We start from the raw sequence: 21,498 nt of genomic DNA on the forward strand, positions 1-21,498 counted from the left end.
ATACTTAAGTTGCCTGATTCTGGTACTGAACCAGATTTTGTGCAATATTTTGACCTCCGAAGCTAGACTTCTGTATCTTTGAACCATGGCAGATGGAATAAAGGGCAAAGCCACTGTCATAAAAATGCCAGAAATGGTTTTTTGTATGTGTACTGAGTAAAAGCAGAAAAAATATTTGGAACATAGTCGTTCTTTGTTTTAGGTCATATAGTTGTGCTTTAAAAACCAACTCCTGTGGTCTCACTCATAGCAGGAATCTAGAAAACTTAAATAAGGGACCAGGAAAATGAATATAAGAAAGTGAAAATCAAAATCAACAAAAAACTATGAACCAGAGACACTTTTTGGGGGGTGGGGGGCGGGAGGGGAAGGATTGGGGTCAGAACGGGGCGTTTGCAATTGTATGGGGGAATATAAAAATAAAATTTATTATTTAAAAAAAAATTAAAAAAAAATAAAATAAAAACCAACTCCTGGTTACTTAAAATAGCATTGAATATTGGTAAAGGAAAAAAAAAGATAAATACTTCAAGCTGGGTAGTATTTTCTTTACTAATGGGAAATAATGTCTCTTGAAGGAAAAGGCAAATTATTTATATATTTTCATTTGTTTTAAACATTTGTTTTTCTCCTAACCACACAAACTAACGTAGAAAGTAGTTTTTACATGCAATCTCTACTTCCATGTTGAATGCAAAGACAGTGACTCCTGGTACTTCAGGAAAGACATCATACAGAAATGCTTAATTTGATAAACATGTATGATTCAAAATACTGTGTTGTCCAAAAGCTCCACCATTTCTTTAAAAATAATTGGCAGCACCAGATTGAAAAAACAAAAAAATGCTTTATTGACTTGATATCAAAGTATGCTAGACCCCACTTAATAGATTACGATTGTAAACTTGGCATTAGGTAATTCTTCTCTGCCCAGGAGGTATATCTATAATATTTACCTGCACATATTCTCTGCATACCTGCTTAAAGGTATTTTATTGAAAGAATCAAGAATTCAACTTGGGGCTATTTAAAGTGTAACAATATTCTGGAAATACTTCAAACATCAGTGGTTAAGAGGAAAAAAGATTGTTTCATACCAAATAATTTTCTTACAAGAATTTTTTTTTCGTTTTTTTTAAAATTAATTAATTAAATTTTTTAAAGATTTATTTATTTATTTATACAAGCACTGGGTACAGTCAGAAGCGCGGGAGGGTGAGAGAATTCACCAGAGCCAGAGCAGGGAGCAGAGCAGGCAGAAGGACCGAAGTACACTGTTGAGGGGAGCAGCGGGCGGCAGGAGAGGTCTGCGCGCCATGTGGGACCTTCCTCCTGTGGCCAGGGAGCAGCGGGCGCTGCAGAGGCTATGGGCAGCTTTGCAACCCAGCGCTCAACCGCTGCGCCACTGGCGAGGCCCACTTCTTGCAAGAATTTTATGAAAGTTGTATCTATAGCTGCTTTCTTACTTTTATTAGCTGTTGAAATGTTAAAAGAACAGAGAAGTGTAACAGAACTTTTTCAAGAAAATTGCTTAACTTTTTTTTTTTAATTAAGGTAATGTTACTTTACAATATTGTATATGGGGGGAATAGGTCCACACCTCCCCAGATGTTTATCACCACACCCACCACCAAGGTACACATAGTACTTTACCATCAATCATTGGTTCCTCTCCCCCCTTTTCTTCCCACCCTACCCTCTCTTTTCCTCTCCTAGCCTTAATTCTACAGTCATATTTCTAGGGTTTGATTTGGTTTAGTTTTGTCAGTTTATTTGTTTCTCTACTTTCCACGTATGAGTGAAATCATCCAGTATTATCTTTCTCGTTCTGACTTATTTCATTTAGCGTAATCCCATCCATGTTCTTGCAAATGGCAAGATTTCATCTTTTTTTTTAATAGCTGAGTAGTATTCCATCATGTATATGTACCACATCTTTTTCTTTTTTATTGTTTATTTTATTTAATTTTTAATTTTTAAATTAATTTTTATATCATTTTTCATTTTTAAACAATATTTGCTTCCCCCTACCCCCTCAGGTGTAGTCCCCATAGAGTTTCCTTTACCAATGCATCCGTGAACCATCACCCTGTGCTCTGCCCTCCCTCTGATCCCTCCTCCTCCCCTGCAGGATGTCTCTGATTTATAATTGTCTATTTTTGCTTTGTTGTGTTTTGTACTGTTATTATTTTTTCACACTGATGTCTTATTTGGTTTCCCTATATTCCTGCTATAAGTGAAACCATCCGATATTTTTCTTTTTCTTTCTGGCTTATTTCACTGAGCATAATCCCTTCTAGTTCCATCCAGTTGCTGTGAATGGCATAAGTTTATCTTTTTTGATTGCTGAATAATAGTCCATTGTGTATATATGCCACATCTTGATCCAGTCATCTATTTTTGGGCATTTGGGTTGTTTCCAGGTTTTACCTATTGTAAATAGTTCTGCAATAAACATAGGTGTTCTTTTGAATCAATGTTTTTGTACAGGTGTTCTTTTGAATGTACAGGTGTTCTTTTGAATCAATGTTTTTGTGTCCTTTGGGTAGATCCCTAATAGTGTACCTCATCTTTTTAATCCACTCCTCGTCCTTGGGCAGTTAGGGGTTTTCCATAACTTAGTCATTGTAAATAGTGCTGCAGTGAACATAGGAGCAGTGAACATAGGAGCACATATATCCCTTCCAATTAGTGATTTTGTGTTCTTTAGATAAATACCAAGGAGTGGAATTGCTGGGTCATATGGTATCTGTTTTCTATACTTACTTATTTTTAATATTTTGAGGAACCTCCATTTGTTTTCCATGGTGACTGAGTTTACATCCCACTAAGACTATATGAGGGATTATTTTTTCCACATCCTTGCCAACATTTGTTGTTTCTAGGTTTTTTGTGTGGATCATTCTCACAGGAGTGTGGTGAAACCTCATTATTTTTTTGATTTGCGTTTCCCTGATGATAAGTAATGTTGAACATTTTTTTTTTTTTAATGTGAGAAAAACAAATTTTAAAGTGAAGCCCTCCGACCTGTTCACCCACATTCCTCATTGATGATTGGGTTGGAATTTCTCTGAAGAATAATTGACCTGATTACTAAGTGCTCCTAAAGTTCAGTGAGGAAGCCACCATTAAGATCTTAAGAATAAGGGCCTCCCCTGGTGGCGGAGCGGTTAAGCGCTGGGCTGCAAAGCTGCCCACAGCCTCTGCAGTGTGGTTTGATCCCCGGCCCCTGGCGAGGGTCCCACATGGAGCGACAGACCTCTCCTGCTGCCCACTGCTCCCCTCAGAAGTGTATTTTGTCAGCCTGCCTGTTCTGTTCCCATATCTGGCTCTGGTGAATTCTCTCACCCTCCCGCGCTTCTGACTGTACCCAGTGCTTGTATAAATAAATAAATAAATAAATCTTTAGGGGGAAAAAAACAACTTAAGAATAAGAAATAAGAGTAATAGCTATTAAAAAAACGAGATGAAACTTGGGGGCATTAACTAAGCTAAGTGAAACAAGTCAGAAGGAGAAAGACAAATGCTGGTTTCATTTATTTGTGGGATATAAAGAATATAAAAAACAAATTAACAAGCAAAACTAAAACAAAAACGAACCCTTAGACTCTCACAACAGGATGGTGGTTACCAGAGGGGAAGGGGAAGGGAGGAAAGGACAGAGGAGACTAATTGGTTCATGGTGGATGATTTGGTGGTGGGTACGGTGTGACATATGTACTTGCTGAGGTGAGAAATTGTATGCCTGAAACCTATACAGTATTGTAAACTAATGTTTCCTCAATTAAACAAAAGTAAAATATAACTCCCAAATGGTTGAATTTGGGCATGATCTTTTTGGTATTAATAGTGGAAAGAACAAGTAACATATACATATAGTGCTTTAGAGTTTACAAAATGTTTGATGGGTTACCGTTACATCTATTTTAGGTATGCGCAGTCTGCTCAAGCCCAAGCTAGTCAAGGAACTCTAAATCTCACAATTCAAATAACTGGTGGGTATTTTTGGTGACCTCCCCACCCCTCCCCCCAGTGTTGCCTCCATCTCTACTGGGTTCCTCCATTCTCTCTGCCTTGCCACTACTTACTCCCAGCATTTTTGTCTTGTCTATGACACCAAAAAAGACGAGGGAGTTTTTGCCACCAATGAAGTAAGAGCTCACTATGAGAAAACCATGAAAGTAGACTAAAGACAAGGCTGTTAATCCAGATCCTTGCTCACCATCAACCATTTGATGGATATTTGTTAGTATGCATCTATTTGAAGCCACCAGACTCTGTATTTTTCCATTACCCAGATGAGTACCACAATTGGCAAATACTAAACGTGTTGAGTTAGGATTCTAGAATCAGGAAATCCGTTCCTGGGTGGGCCCAGGGACATTTTAAGTGAGTCCCAATTGACCTAGGGGATATGGTGATGGGTTAGAGGTGACAGGTTTTGCTCTGTAAACATTTTCTTCCTGCATCATTCCCAGGATCATCACCTGTGTGTGTCTCCTGCAGAGCAGAAGAAACTTAAGCTTTTTATCCTTTTGTCTGTCTCCTCAGAGAGCTTAGAGCAAAACTGCTCCTCCCCTTGGGGTTCAGCCAAATGGAACCTTCTTAGTGACCTCTGATTTCCTATTGCTGAGTAAAGAGGAAAACACTGGGCTATTAGGCCTGTACAGAAAATAAGGCTTCTAACTTGTTTGTTCTCAAAGGGCAGATTGTTGTCCTTCATTTACACACTAACAAAAATATAATCCAGTGTTGGTAAGTAAGAGTCCTCTTGATATATTTTATTTTAATTCCTTTGAGTAATTCCATTGTGTTTATTTCATGTTGTGTTATCATTTTGATAGGCTGTGTTTCTTTGGCTATTCTGAGTCTTATATACATATATTTGGGCAAGTGCGCAAATACATACATATTTGCTAACACGAGTTCAATACATATTTGCAAACTTCATACATATTTGCTAACCATTTCTCTGTTCAAAATTTTACTTCTTTCATTAATGTCGTCCCCCTTTAATAGTGGCATAGTGATGCCACATCTGACACTAGTGGGGATGACAATTTATAGGATTAGTATGGAGAAACCTATATTAACACTCATCAATTAGCATTTGAATTTCCTCCATTTATAGGGTTTTGCCCAGTGTTTTATGGCCTCAGTGGCTAAACATCAGTGTTAATTTGAATAGAGGGAGACTATCTTCTTGGTGGGGCGTAGATAATGCAGAGTTTAAGAAGGAACAGACCAAAAGCATTGCAGTTGTTGCTATTGTTACTATTGCTGCCCTGCTTCTGTTGCTAGTGGTATTATTATTGCTGCTACTTGCTGTTCTAACAATATTTATAGCTAATGTTCTGTAGCTGATTTTGTTGCAACTATTAGTGCTCTTCTGCTGCCACTACTGCTCATCATTTTCATGTCTCTCTTCCACGTATTTCCTTCCATGTCTTCTTCCCAGCAGTACCAGGTGCCAGGGTGCAAATTGGGCCACAGGAACCAGAACTCTTCTCTTTCAGTTATGTGCTGGATGCTATAGGTATTTAAAAAAATTCATTGTTTAGGTCTTTTGAATGTTTATAGTTTACATAAGACTGACCTGGGAAATAAATATTGATGAAAAAGCACAACTGTTGCCATCTATTTAGCATCAATTTGTGTCAAATGTTTTACATAATTTAGTTCTCTTGACCCTCCTAAGAAGGTCTTATTATTAACTCTTCTTGTTAGATGAGGAAACTATGCTCAGAGAGGGCAAGAACTTGTCCATGATCACACAGCCAGTGATTGAGAGAGTTGGGCTCTTATGCCATTCTCACTAGACTTGATCTGTTTTTATCTTGATCTTGATTTTATTTTTGTTTTTAAAATTTATTTGTTTATGCATACAAGTACTGGGGTGTAGGGCAGAGGTGCAGGGGCTGAAAGGATTCATCAGAGACAGAGTGTGGAGCAGAACAGACAAAATTACTGAAATACACTGCTGAGAGGAGCAGAGGGTGAGACATTTGAGGTCTGATGTGCCACATGGGTTAGCTCCCTAGTTGGGCATTGAACTCATGTTGCAGTGGCTGGCGATAGCTTGATAACATTGTGTTTTTAGCCCCTGCACCACCAGGGAGGCCCCCATCTGTGGTTTTTCAATATGGAAAATAAAGCCCCTCTTTTAGGATTTCACAATGGTCCCCAGAAATAGTAGGGCATGTATAATGAAACAGAGAATATGAATGATTCTCAGAGGCAGGAGTGCTCTTGAATTCCTTCCTTTACTTCTCCTAATCATTATTACTAGGTCATATAGACAAAGCCAACACAATATCTCTAACATAATAGTGTAATATATTAAATTTTTATAATATCAATTTGGGATTAAAAGAAATTCCATTAAAAAAGTAAAGAGTAGACTAGTCAGTCTGCCTACCTGGGTTCAAGTCCTGGTTTTCCTACTATAGCAGCAAGAACTTGGGCAACTCTATGTGCTTCTATTCCTTATTTGCAAAATAAAAATCAGTAACTCTCTCTCAGGACTTTTAAGCAATATTCAATACATATCCTAATAGTGCCTGTTACATAGCTATTATAAAAATAATTATTATTTACTTTTTCTTTCATATATTCTTCCTTCATTTCTCAAAAAGTAACTCACAGTTGACTAGAATATTTGAATGCTTTTTTAATATTCCTTTTTTCTCTATATGTCTAATGTGAGCTGACAGTATATTTTTAAAACATTGTTTTTATTTTTTTAATTTATTTTTATTTTTATTTTTTTAAAGATTTATTTATTTTTATACAAGAGTTGGGGTACAAGCCAGAGGCGTGGGAGGGTGAGAGGATTTACCAGAGACAGAGCAGGGAGCAGAACAGGCAGTCGACCGAAATACGCTGCTGAGGGGAGCAGTGGGCGCGACAGGAGAGGTCTGCCACGCCATGTAGGAATCTCCCTAGCTGGCCTGAAATAGAACCTGTGCTGCAGAGGCTGTGGACAGCTTCACAGCGCTGCACACAACCCGCTGCGCCACTGGGGAGGCCCAAAACATTGTTTTTAGAAACAATAAAAGATGGGAGAAATATACGATTTAGAAATTAATAGAAGGGCCCATTTCTAGGAAGCCCGGATGAGAAGAAACTATTAGGAGTAACATTTAGAGTATATCCTTTCCTAGTTTAGATTCTGAGTGGTTTCTCATCAACCTTACCACTCACACAGCCCTCTTTAAAGCATATTCCTTTCACTCTGTTTTTCTCATCTTGCATATTCCTCCTCACCTTCTGTCAGTGAAGTGAACAAGGAAAGTGTGGATCAGTACAAATACATCACCCTTAGTAGAAGAACTGAAAATTTTCACTTTTACCTATAGAAATTTTGTAGTGATTCTTCATATATGTTAATGAAAAACTTACCACAGTGCAACAAAGTTAATTTTAATTATTCATTTATAAATTATTTAGTTCAGTGGTTCTCAATCCTAACTGATCATTAGACTAACCTGGGGATCTTTGAAAAATACATGTAACAGCTCAACTATTCAGTAGTGTATTTCTCATCAATTAACAGTTCACAGTGGGTGTTTCTGATTGAAGAACAGTTTTCTTCTACTGATGATGCAGGGGTGTCTATTCTGGAAACATCCAAGGATTCCATCTGGTCTCCCAGGTGTCAACTGTTTTGCCAGAACGTTCTTACTTTCCTCATCAAAGTTTACTTCTCCTAAGTTCCATTTCTTCATAGGTATGGGATCTGGCTAATCTAATTAATTTGGACTAATAATATTATTTTACACTTTACAATACCTTACAGTTTTATTAGTATCAGTAAAAATATTAACCAATGTCTAATGAGTATCTTGTGTATGCCATACTGGACATTTCAATTCATACCAGATTCTGAGCTTCCAAAATACAGATTCTGATGTGTTTTCTTCACTGATGTATGCCTAACATCTAGAACACTGCTCCATAAATATTTGTTGAAAGATGAGTATTTGTTGAATGAATACATGGTTATCTTTATAATAACATTGAAAGGCAGAATTATTATTTTTTTGGTTAAGATGGTGCATTTATGTTATATGTATCCTATCAATTTATTTTATTATTTTTAAAATTTAGGTGAAAGCCCCCCCCCCCCCCCCCCCCCCCCCGTGGCACAGTGGTTGATCGCTGGGCTGTGAGGCTGCCTGCGGCCTCTGCAGCGCCAGTTCTGTACGATCCCTGGCCGCCGGCAAGGGTCCCACATGGCGCGCAGACCTCTCCTGCCATGCCCGCTGCTCCCCTCAGCAGTGTACTTCGTCAGTCTGCCTGTTCTATTCCCGGCTCTGGCTCTGGTGAATTTTCTTACCCTCCTGCGCTTCTGACTGTACCCAGTGCTTGTATAAATAAATAAATAAATCTTTAAAAAAAATTTAGGTGAAAGGCAGAATTATTATCCCCATTTCCCAGAGGAAAAATGTAAAATTCTGCTAAGTGCTTTGTCCAAGGTCATATATATATGTATGTATGTATTTTTTAAAAAATATTTATTTATTTATGCATACAAGAACTGGGGTACAGGCCAGAAGTGCGAGTGGGGGCAGTGAGGGGATTCACCAGAGACAGAGCGGGGAGCAGCTCAGGAAGACTGACTGAAATACACTGCTCAGGGGAGCAGTGGGCGAGTCAGGAGAGGTATGCTCTGCCCTGTGGGTCACCTCCCTGGGCGGGGATCGAACTCCTGCTGCAGTGGCTGCGGATTGCTTCATAGTGCTGACACTTAACCCCTTGTGCCACCAGGGAGGCCCCCCCCCCCAGGTCATATATTAAGGTGGGACTATAATCTAGAGAGAAATTCAAGTTCCAAAGCCTACATTCCTTTACTCCATCTTTCCCTTTGCCCTTTTCCCTTCCTGTAGCTTCTCCCCTTCAACTTTTACCCACTGTCCCTGTCTTTCTTTCCTCTCTTTTCCCCCCACTCTTCCCTGCCTTTTCCCTGACTTTGTCCCTCTTCCTCTTTGCCTTATTTCTTTTACTCTTATTTCTCCTTTTTTCTTTACCTCTTCCTTCCCCCCCTTATTCTTTACCCATTGCTTCTTTCCCTCTTAAAGCACTTAAAATGCAGCAAAGCTATGTAAACAGGCAGTTTTTCTTCATGTTATAGATGAGGAATCTGAGAGAAATCCAATGATTTGCCTGATTTGCCTCAGATAGTTAGTGAGGGAGCATCAATCTAATTGTCTAATTGTCACTTGTCTAGTTAATGTGCTACCTTACAGGCATCAATGGTTGCGGACGACAGATGGGAAATACTCAAATCCCATCATCTGAGGGATAGTTATCTCTGGCAGAAGAAGATTCCAAAGCTGATTTCAAAATTCACCAAAAGCATGGGAACCCTACACAGCATCAAGCAGTGCTCAAAATGGCTCCTCTTTGGGGAAGTTTGGTATTTACCTATTTGAAATCACCACTCGAAGTAGCATAGCTATATGGTGCTGACTCATTTTCACTGTAGAGTGCCATCTTTTTCCTTAGTATAGTTCATCTCATGTAGTATGTTAGTGATATTCTGGAGCACATTACAACCATTTAAAACCTGAACCTCACATTATTGTGCTGACCTACCACGGGAGGCTCTGTCTACAGTGATGCCACACTTTTTTGAGTGTTTTAAGACATAATACTGATCCTGAATTATTTTAATCTCATGTTAGTTAGGAAAAATTTATCTCAAGAGCAACTCTTTTTCATAACTAATATAGGATGAAAATTTGCTAAATTTCCATACAAAAATTGGGTCATTTTTTGTTTGTGTCACCCCAGCTAATTGGGACACAATTGATAAACAGAATTGTAATATTTTAAAAATGTATAGTGTACAATATAATATGCATATATATTGCAAAATGATTGCCGCAATCAAATTAATTAATACATCTGTCATCTTATATAGTTACCATTTTTATTGTGAGAACCCTTGAGCTCTCACTCTGAGCTCTCACTCTGCAGATTTCTTTCTCTCTTTTTTTCTAAAACCAGAAATTTATTGCATGACTAATTGTTGACATCCTTAAGAAGAACCGAATTTTGCAACAGCTATGATCTTGGGTTTAAGTGTTGTCTCTTCAGTCCTTTTCTGCTTGGCAGGGTAGCCACATTTGCCATACGTCAACTTCTGAAGGTGGCAAGCCTTACAACCACAGAGGTGTTGGCACCACGTGTGTTTCTTATCGCGATGCTTCCAAATGATGACGTTCTCTTTGTTATCTTGCTTCCGCAAAGCACCTCTTTGCAAATTTCAAGCATACAACACAGAATTACTGATTATGGTCACCATGTTGTACATTTTATCTTCAGAACTTACTCATTATAATGATAATTCATTATAAACTGAAAATTTGTACTTCTCACCAGCACCTCCCATTTTCCCTATCTCCAAGGGGATTTGGAATTCTACTGCTCTAGGCTTCTAAGAACTGGACTTTTCTTTGTATTTTATATTTCATATAAGTGACTTCACACAGTGTTTGTATGCTTGGCTTATTTTATGTCGCATAGTGCTTTCTCATTTCATCTGTATTGTCACAAATGGCAGGATTGCTTTCTTTTTTATGGTTGATTAATATTCCTTTATATAGTGTTTGTAGCACTTTTCTTTATCCATTCATTTGTTAATGGAAACTTTGGTTTTTCCACTGGCTTATTGTGAACAATGCTGCATTGTGAACATGAGAGTATAGATATCTCTTTGAGATAGTGATTTCATTTCCATTGGGTATATGCCAGAGGTGATTATGCTGGAGCGTATGGAAGTTGTATCTTTACATTTTTTGAGAAACCTCCATATTATTTTCCAAAGTAGATATATAATTTATATTCCCAAAAGCAGTGTATAGGGTTCCCTTTCCTATCCTTGCCAAGATTTGTTATCTCTAGTCTTTTTGATACTAGACATCTTAACAGGTATGAGGTTGATATCTTATTTTGTTTTGATTAGTGATGCTTGATATCTTTTTAGGTTTGTTTGCCCTTGTATATCTTCTTTGGAAAAATGTCCTTTCAGGTCCTTTACCCATTTTTTAAATTGGAATACTTGATTTTTTGGTGGGTGAGGGCATATTGAGTTGTAAAACATCCTTGTGTTTTTGGGATATTAACTCTTTATTGGATAATATGGTTTGTAATTTTACCCCCCCCCCCATTCTGTAGGTTGCCTTTTCTTTCTTTATAAAAATTATTCTCTCTGTTGCCTGAAAACCATAAAAGAGGGTACCTTATAAGTAACAGAAATTTATTTCTCATAGTTGTGGAGACTGAGAAGTCCAAGATCAAGATACTGATAGATTCAGTGTCTGGTGAGAACTCATGTCCTAGTTGATAAATAGTGCCACTTTGATGTGTCCTCATGTGGTAATAGAGGCAAGGGATCTTTCTTGAACCTATTTTATAAGGACACTAACCCCCTTCATGAGGGATTGGAAGACCTAATCACCTGTCAAAGATCTCACTTCCTGAACTGTTATCTGTGCCTCAAAATTACAACATAAATTTTCAGGGGGACACAAATATTAAGTTCTTTGCACTGTATAAACAATATAAACATAAAGCTCGGAAAAGCATTGCTTTTATTACTTGATTTGGTTTTTTTTTAATGCTATCTCAATGTTTTTATTATGGAATCTGTCCATTTTGTGACATGTATACATTTAAATATTTTAGAAACTTTTTTTTTTTTTTTGTGGGACCCTCACTGGTGGCCAGGGATCAAACTGGCGCTGCAGAGGCTGCGGGCAGCCTCGCAACCCAGCGCTCAACCGCTGCGCCACCAGGGGAGGCCCTTTAGATTCATTTTTATGTTTGCATCTTTGTAGTAATTTTCAAGAGAATTCCAGGAAGCAATAATATTTCGTATTGTAGTAAAATGTTTTTATAATAAGTACATTAATAAACTGTTTAGTCCAACAGTATAGTAAATTTAAAGGTAAAATGATGTCATTGACTAGAGTGAGTAGGAAAGATTAGTGTTCTAGGCAAAAATTCATTCTCCCCCATGTTTTAAAATCTGTATGGATATAGAAGAACAAATATTTACATTTGATTAGTGTTTTGGGAGATTTTGGTTGTATATCTTTAGCTGGCCAGAGGATAAGGAATCAAAGGGTTAAACCTCTGAGTCTGACAAATTTAGGTAAAGAAGCATTTACTAAGTAATGTACCCAAAAGTGTTAGCTGCATAACCTACCCTGCTCTGGAAAGCATAGTCTTTGCCAAGAAGCTTGATGTTGATTCTGTGACAAATATACATCCAGTTAATGGAATACAAGGCACACCTATGTAAAGGTGCAGATGAGGGCAAACAAAACTGAGTCTTGTACTAACAGGTTGCAGGATTTCAGCTCCCTTATTTGTTTCATAGTATCCTAGCAAATCAAGATTACTTTACTAGTGGTGTGTGACTTTGTACTTTATATAGAGATGATTTTAAGAGTGTGCTTATTAAGTTGGATTATTCACCAAAAATATTTGTGCCCTATAAACAAATCTCTTTTTTTTTTTTTCAGAGCCGCTTGTGACTTGTTATATGAATCCTTTATTACTTATTTTAGGAATTTTACCTAGGAACGCATGATAAAATTTGTTACTTTTCTATAGAAAAAGGAATGACTTTCTCTAGCTAGAGTTATTTTGAAAAACCCCATTTTTCTTGATATTTTTATGTTTATGTTGGAAGAATTCTTACAGGTGTGGTTTAGATATTTGATTAAATATTATGGTTAAATATTAAATGATTAAATATTTGGTTAAATATTATGAATAATTCTTTTTGGGTGGGGGGAGGAGTCTAGTTTAAAATACTATGTGGGTTGAAATACTATGTTAGTTATAAGGCTCAGTTGTAAATTGCTTGAAAACTGGTCTATCATGACTGCTGTTCCCTTCTGCAAATGAGGACTCTGATGATACATTATAGGTGTTTGCTAGCTGATTTGCTTTGTCATTTTTAGTAGCAAATTTCTTTTTGGTATTTTAGATAGCAAAAGAAAGAAGAAAGAGTTATTGTATATGAGTAACAGTAAAATCTTAATATTCAAACTCCGGGGTGATGAGGAGAAGCTGCCAGGATGTTTGTCTTTGCCTGCAATGGAAACAGTGTTACTTTTTGAAAACAAGAATTAAGAATTAAGAAGGACTTATTATGGAATTACTTATGCCTATCAGTGTGCTAAAGGCCATGGGGAAATCAAAAATAGCACAAGACATGGTTAGTATCTTGAAGAACTATCTACTTGGGCTGAAAAATTAAATGCTAAAACAGGAAAGCCCCAGAAAACCAGCGAAGAATTAAAATGGCTCATAAACCCTTACTTCATATGTTGGTCCTGAATATTTTCCTTTCTCCATATAAGGCAGCAAAATTATGCTTCCACTAGCACATTAAAGTTACTTGATTTCATGTTGAATGTGTTTGGAGTTAAATCTAACTGAAACAGCAAGTAACTCTAACCCTATAAATCAGACAAGAAAATATTAAATTCAGAAGGATGGCAGGGAAAATGTTTCAATTTGTTGGTGCCAGTTTCTGTGAACAAAATCACCCTAAGTACTGCTTCAGGTTCTAAATCTAGGTGTTTGTTCACCAAAATTTTGGCCTTTGCTGATGGAATTTTGCTGGAAAAGATCAGAAGAATGGGGCTTAGGCTTACTGGGGTGTGAGTCACTGTCAAAACTTGGGAAACAGCCAAGAGAAAAGATCCATGCTGCCTTACATCTTCCTTCCTTCTCTAACTGATGATGGCTCTGATCCTTTGAAGGGGTCCCATTGCTGAGCTTCATACCCTACTTTAGGATTCAGACTTTTCTTTTCTCTTCCAAGGAAGCTGCATGCTGATGCTGCCTACACACACATTGCAGAGTTTCTCAGATAGCTTTGTGGATCAGTTAAATCTCTGTTTACTGTGACTAAAATCCCCAAACATACTGACTTAAGAAGAAAGAGGGACTTTTTGACTCTTATAACCTAAAAAGCTAGAGTAGGGCTGATTTCTTTTTTTTTTTTTCACTTAAAGAAAAAACTTTTTATTTATTTTGAAATCATTATAGATTCACAGGAAATTGAAAAACTAGTAAGAAATCCTGTGTATAGAGCTGATTTCTGTCTAAAGCTGTGTTAGTTTTTTGTTTTTCGACTTTGCTGTTGAGTTGTCTTTATTTTCAAACATATTCTTCACTCATTAGTGTAAAATGAAGGAACAGCTTCAGATTTGATATTCTTTCACATTCAAAACCATAAGCCGACTTGAATTTCCCTTAAAATGTCTCATTTTAGTTCTTTGACTTCAGTGGGGTTTCATTACCCATCTCTGAACTAGTTTTGTGGATCAGGTGAATGTAACAGACCATTGGGTTAAGACTGAGTCACATGTTTCATTCTTTGATTGGATTCCCACCCAAAGCATATAGGTTAAATGTGGAAGAGGTGATGTCTGAGAGAAAAATAATAATCTGAACATCAGGTCACAGCAAGTAAGTAAGCTTATATATTATTATAATGTGCTTTACATGGTTATCTAAAAAAGTAAAAGGGATGCTGAGAATTCAACAATGATGAGAGCTACAAATGTCCACTGTAGTTTGGTGTCTACTGTAGTTTTGGCCTCCAAATAATCTCAGAAAGCATATAAAGTATACTGATTGAAGAGGATTACTGAAGCCTTCTTTCCTCCTGCAGGAAAATTTGATCTATGGTTAACTCTGTAACTCTGTTCCTCTAGAACCATGAAGATTATAAAATGTCAACAATATTGTTAGGCAATATTGCTGTGGGTAAAAATGGTGATTTACTGATAAAAATGGTTACTTGGAAATAGGGAAATTACCATGGTCTGACCCTGACTCTCCTCTTAAGAAGGAGATCCATATAACCATGATCTTGGCTCTGAGGGACCTCTGAAAGGTCCCCTCCTTCCCACCCAATATATTCTCTGGCAACATCTCACGTGGACGATGTGGAATAAACTCTTAGTCTGTATTGATATAGCTATAGATACTATCAGGAAGCCATAGTTTAGAGGTTCTCTGAGTGCAGTGACTGGGCGTATTTTTTGTGAGGACTATGGAAGTTATGCTTATGAAATTGTTACAAAGATATGGGCTCCTGTGATGACTAATGCTTTTAAAGCTGTACACTTTAGAACTTGCCTGATGTGTTTTATCTCTGCATTCTTGAGCTGTCACTGGGGCTAAATAGAATAGCTTCTGGACACTGTATGGATTGCAGCAAGGATTGCTTTAAGACTGCAGCACAGGAGATGCTACCCTGCTGGCAAACTCTCAGAGCAGACTAGTGCCAAATGTTGGTTGTGATAGTCTTGTCTGAGTGTTCAGTTGAGCTTAAGGGACCCACTGGTAGTATTGCAGACATATGTTAATGTAGCCAGGAACGAAGTTCAGGTTGGATAACTGTATTATACCTGACTCCTTTTCTTCCTGGCACAAAGTGTGCTTCCTTTGCAGTATGTGTGGACATTTGACTAAATTTTAACCAATGGCAAGTGGGTAAAAGTGAAGATAGTACTTCCAGATCTGGACCATGAAAACCTTTCCTTTGCCTTCTTACCACAATTGCTGAAAATGCCAGGGATGCTAAGTTTCTAGAGAAATGTGAAAGAAACCTCAAGATAGTCAGAGTCCCTGAATGACTACATTGAAAGTCACCTGCAATCAGGAACATGCATACAGACTTCAAATGAAAAAGAACTACACAATTATTGTATTTAGCTAAGGTAATTTGAAGGCTTACCAATGAAATCAGCTAGTATTATTTCCAAATTGTCAGCTCATGACGACAGTTGTCAGCTAATAACTAACATTCCTCTGATCTAGAAATTTTCACATGGTACCTTTAAAGGATGCAGGACTGCCACATTTTCAGAATTGGCTTTATGATATTTTAAGCCCCTAAAATACAATCACAAGATGTATATATGTGTCCTGAGCTGATAATTCAGAAATAGTACTCATTTGTAACTAAAATGGTAAGGATTTGGGGCACAACTCCTAATTGTAAGTGGGAAAATGGCCAGAAGGAAACATTTATGAGTGTTCCTCTATCTATAATAACACCACTAAATTTCTGTGTTGCAGTTCGGGATGGCAGAGAAAAATTGGAGGCAGATTGAGTTGTACTGGAGATGAGAGAAATTTTACTTTTTCTTCTATTATTTAGGCTGAAGGAGTAATTTGGGGGGTTTCTAGCCCATTGTTATTTATAGCCATGTTTATCATGCTGAGTATGGACAGCCAATGGAAGATTAGTCCATATCAAAAGGATTCTATGATGAAATAAATTAGGAAAATGTAGCATACTTTATTCCTCCCATAGGAAATTCTCAACTTGTATGAACAGGTTAAAGGCTCTGAGAAGACCTGTAATAAGGGAAGCTGTTTAAAACATTTTATAATAGTTTACAATAAATACATAATATTATTATTAATACATAATATTCTTTATATGTATTTCTGTGATTTCTATTTTAAATTGTTATGCGTTCTTCTATACATAGAGCATTTACATATAATAAGCTACAGCCAAATCTCAGCAGCTTACTTAATACAGTAAATATTTATTTCTTATTCACTGCAATTTCATGTGTCAGTGCATATTTGGGGAGAAGATGACTCTGTCCCATGTGGTCCTTCAGAGACCCAGTGATTTACCCACTTCCTCTCTTCCCACCATTGGTCTTTATTATACAAAAGCTTATTTTTTGCTTTATTTAGTTCATCTGTTTGTTTTCTCTATATACCACATTTGAGCAAAATCACATGGTATTTGTCTTTCTCTGATTTATTTCACTAAGCATAATACCCTCTAGATCCATTCATATTGTAAAGGGCAGGATTTTATTTTTTTTTAATAGATGAATAATATTCTACTGTGTAGAATATAATACAGATTCCTTATCTATTTATATGTTAGTGGACACTTAGCATTGTTTCCTATTTAGCTATTGTAAATAATACATAGAAGAAAAGATAATCACATGCTCCTTGATATTAGCCCTAGAGATGTTTGGGAACTCAACTCTAATGGAAAGGGAAACAGGCAAAAGATAAACAAATGAGACTTCATCAAATGAAAATGTTCTGCATAGCAAAAAAAACTTGCAACTTGCAACAAAATGAAAAGACATCCTATGGAATGGGAAAAGATATTTGTACATCATATATCTGACAAAGGGTTAATATCTAAAATATACAAAGAATTCATAAAACTCAACCATGAAAAAATAATCAGATTAAAAAATGGGCAGAGGATCTGAATAGACCCTTTTCTAAGGAAGACATACATATGGCCAATAGGCACATGAAAAGATGTTCATTATCTCTTATTATTAGGAAAATCCAAATAAAAATAACAAAAAGATACCTCATTCCTATGAGAATGGTTATCACCCAAAAGACAGAAAACAAGTGCTAGAGAGGATATGGAGAGAAGGGAAATTTGAACACTGTTGGTGGGAATGTACGTTGGTGCAGTCACTGGGGAACGTATTACAGAGAGTTCTCAAAAAAATTAAAAATAGATATTCCATGTAACCCAGTTATTCCGCTTCTGGGTATTTACCTGAAAAATACAAAATCATGAATTTGAAGAGATATAATCACTCCCATATTTACTGACCCCATTTTTAGGACAGAGCTTCTGAAACTCTTGCATTTCCTAGGTGGTGAGAGGGATGTATTGATAGGTATCTTTTATTATGCTATTGAAGAGATTCTTGGAATGCCCCTAGGTCACCTAAGGATGGGAGTTGTTGCCAGGGGAGCCAACCACCAATCCAGTGACTGGAAGATTAGAACTTTCATGGCCATCCCTAAATCTCCAGAGAGGAGAAATGGACTGGAGTTTGAATCTATTGCCCATAGACATGATTTAGACACTGCCTGTGTAATGAAGCATCCATAAAAACCCAAAAGAATAGGTTTGGAAACTGGGAGAGTGGCATGCTTGTAAAGAACATTGAAACTCAGTGCCCTTACTTCATTCCTTACCCAATGCTTCTCTTCAATCTGACTGTTCCTGAGTTATATCTTTTTATAACAAATCAATGATCTAATAAAGTAAAATGCTTCTCAGTTCTGCAGAGCAGCTCTGTGAGCTACTCTAGCAAATTAATTGTGCCCAAGGAAGGGGCTGTTGGAAACTTTAATCTATAACTAATCAGAAGTAAGGTGATAACCTGGACTTGGCGACTGGCATCTGAGTGTGTGTGTGCGTGTGCTTGTGTGCATACAGTCCTGCAGGATTGACCCTTTAACCTGTGGGATCTGCCACTATCTATGGCCTTAACAATTATGTTTCCTGAATCCCAAATAAGTGCTCTTTGTAGTAGAGTGGGTGCTTGTTACTTCCTCCAGTATGTCTTGTGGTCTAAAATAAAAAGTGAGAGTCAGGCTCTGCCTGTGATTGAGAGCATGGGTGACATGGGCAGACAGTTTCACTTCTTGCTTTTAGTCTCCCAATTCCTCATTAGGTAAAGCAAGAACAATCCTGGCTTCCCATCCAGGGCAGGACTGCTCTGTGCACAGCTGATAGTGCATCCTGCTGTGATCTTGGCACCTTTCAGGCATTTTATCAGCCCCTATTTACCAAGGCACTGTCTGAATTCTTGCTGCCATTTCATCCTCCCATTCTCCATGCTGTTGGTCAGTGGTACCATCTGAAAATCTCAAGTAGGGCAAAACAGAGTGGAATATTGTGAAAGTAAATAAATATGTTAAAAAAATTAAATCTCAAATAAGTGGGGACAACATAAATTATCTCATTAAATTTTGGTCCTTTAGAATGTTGTTCTTCCCTACAGTGATGAAGATAGAGTGGATGTAGGTCAGTTTGATTCTGTTTGTATCTATCGTCTGAGAGTATTAAATATGCAAGAGATGGCTGCTCTGTCTATGACTCCCTGCTCCCAGTTCTTGCCATATAATGCTTGCTTTTTTCTCAGGACTAAAAGGCATTATTGCTTTAGATTTGCTTTGTTCTACCAACTGGAGAAATGCCTCACTGTGTCTTGTTTAAATGTGACTTTTCACACAATTGCCGCTTTTGAGGTGGTGGAGGGGCATGAGTAATTTTTTCCTATGTATCTCATTGCCTTGAAAGAAAACAGAATCCTAATGGTTGCAATGTCAGTGGTTTAGGAAGTTTCTAGAAGGTCTGCCACTGTTCTAGCCATCAGGTTTGGCCAAGAAAAGACCCTTTTACATGTTGGTTATGAGTGGTAGGAGTTTTCTGCAGACTAAGCAAAGGGATCCTAGAAATTGAGAGTGTGGTATGTCCCCTTGATTCCGAACATCCTTTCATGTGCTTATCTGAAGCTCAAGTGAGTTCAGCATGCAAAGATTCTGTGAGTTTGTGTCCTTCAGGGAAAATGATCAGGGCAGACTTTGTTGGTGGGAGTTTGCCCGTCTTTTGTGAATTAAAACTTATGTGAGCTTGCTTATGTTTTGAGAATTAAAGCCTATTTACTTTAGAGTTAGAATTACTTTTTCAGCTGTTTATATTCCATTTTTAATTCTTTTCCTGCTCTCTGCTTTGTTCTTCTGGTTCTTGACAAATGAACAAAAAATTCTTTTTATTTTAAAATGGTATTATGCTGTCCAGAGAAGAAAAAGTGATCAAATTTCCTAAGGTAGAAACATTGTGTATTTGAGTTTTATTTGCTTAGTACTAAATCTACATACACTCTCACCACCACTTTTTTTCTCAACGTGTAACAACAAAGTAGGAAATAATCTTTATTTTTTCCAAAGTGCCTTCGGGGAAATCCCTTTTAAATCTATGGATTTTAGTCCAATGAGGGATCCTCTTCGTTTGGTTTAAATTTTGCATATCGTCTGTTTCTTACAGGGCTTCCGTATTGTCTCAGGCTCCACTGGAAATGCAGCAAGGATTCCTAGCACATCCCAGTTGCCATAGCAACAGCAGTCTTTCCCATAATGAGCTGCATCATCTGAACTGATGTCACAGCATCATGCAGCAGGTCAAACAAGGCATCTCCTAGTATTGCATCTTACAGATGTGCTGTAAACATCAAAAGAGGACGGTGAGAGCAGGAGATGGTGAGTGTTAAATGTCTGGGCCTTAATTGCATGGCTGTTTTGTTGGTTAGTCGGTATCTGCTAAGGCGGAGATGGGGGGATGTTGTCTGCTTAAAATGGACTAGGGAAAGAAGGGCTGTTTTACCTAAATCTGTTTTTTCAGGCTGCTGGGTTAAGACAAAGGCCTGTAAGAATCATAGAGGAATCAAAATATCTAGAATTAGTCTTGCTCCATCTCTGCCTGCTATTTTTAGTGTTCTCATGGAATTTTTCATAAATATAAGGAGATTTTCTATTGCAAAAATCCAAAATAGGCTCTAAAACAAGTAGTTCACAATATTTAAACATTGTAAAGATATATATATGTATATATATATTCCTTTTTTATGGGACAGAGCTAATTAGTCCACTATCGGCTGTTGTGACTCATGAAATATTTAGTGATTTGCAGTATGAAATTCAGTATTTACCTTGGTTGGGTTTCAGTTTCTTCATGGCAAGGAATGAATGCTGAATAAGCATTTGACATAACCTCATTTGAAAAGGGATCTCTTGCATGTTCAAGACAGAATTTATTAAAAACATAAAGACCAAACCAAATGAAATTACTTGAGCCTTTTGATTTATGTGGTGGTCCTTCAATCCAGGCCCTTCAATAGTTAGTTGCTAGACTGCCACAATATTTTTCCATCTCTAGCTAGTCTTTAAAATAGCTGGAGTTGTTTGCAGACTGACTTGTAACAAGTCTCTCTGCGGCAGTTCAGTGAAGGGTAACCCTGAGCAGAGCTGGAAGTGGCAGTGGTATTGCTCTCTTTTGCTTAACTTTAACCAGAATCTGGTAAAATGAATAAATAGCAGGGTCCTCAGTAATTGTGATGAATACAGATCTCTGGTTCAGTCACAGCTTCCACTTAATTCTGAAACTCAGATAAACATGTATCATTTTCATTTCAACTCCTAGCTGTCTTTTGGTATCTTTGTTACAATTATTTTCTAAAAAATGTGGTCAGACAGTATCAGGTAAGGAGCAGTGTGTTGGCTTTTGTTTTGGGAAATGAAATAAATTTCCCTGGTGCAGCTGATTGCTACTAAGACAGAGAAAGGAGGAGGCACATGTCAGTTCAATTGATCAATATGTCCACTTAGAATCAGGGAGTGGTCTTTTGGCTCAGGGTTGCCAAGTTGATAGTTTTTTTTTTTTGAAAAGTCTTATAGGAAAGAATGAGGGCTTCTGAGTTCCTAATCTCTTAGTTTGTTTATTGAATCTAAGCTGTATCACAGAAAGCAGAAAAAGCAATACCTCTAGCCAGCTTCGAGTGATTTTTTTTTTTTCAGAGTTGAGCATATTGGTCCCATTAGGCACTAGCCTGAATGAAAGACCTTGGATTTTAATTAGTTTGTTTATACACATCACACACATGC

At 37.3% G+C, this 21,498-nt stretch overlaps 1 protein-coding gene across 3 annotated transcripts in view; it reads left to right on the forward strand.

Annotated features, from left to right (window-relative positions):
- Positions 1-21,498, forward strand: part of AKAP6 (A-kinase anchoring protein 6) — a 529,429-nt gene that overhangs the window by 65,711 nt on the left and 442,220 nt on the right. For all 3 annotated transcript variants that reach the window (XM_054689765.1, XM_054689756.1, XM_054689754.1), the window contains exon 3: positions 19,886-20,097. The gene's annotated coding sequence lies outside the window, so the exon portion shown is untranslated. The remainder of the gene's footprint in view (positions 1-19,885; positions 20,098-21,498) is intronic.

The sequence above is a fragment of the Talpa occidentalis genome, unplaced genomic scaffold, assembly GCF_014898055.3.
Source record: "Talpa occidentalis isolate TD23 unplaced genomic scaffold, MPIMG_talOcc4v2.1 talOcc4.11, whole genome shotgun sequence".
NCBI lineage: Eukaryota > Metazoa > Chordata > Mammalia > Eulipotyphla > Talpidae > Talpa > Talpa occidentalis.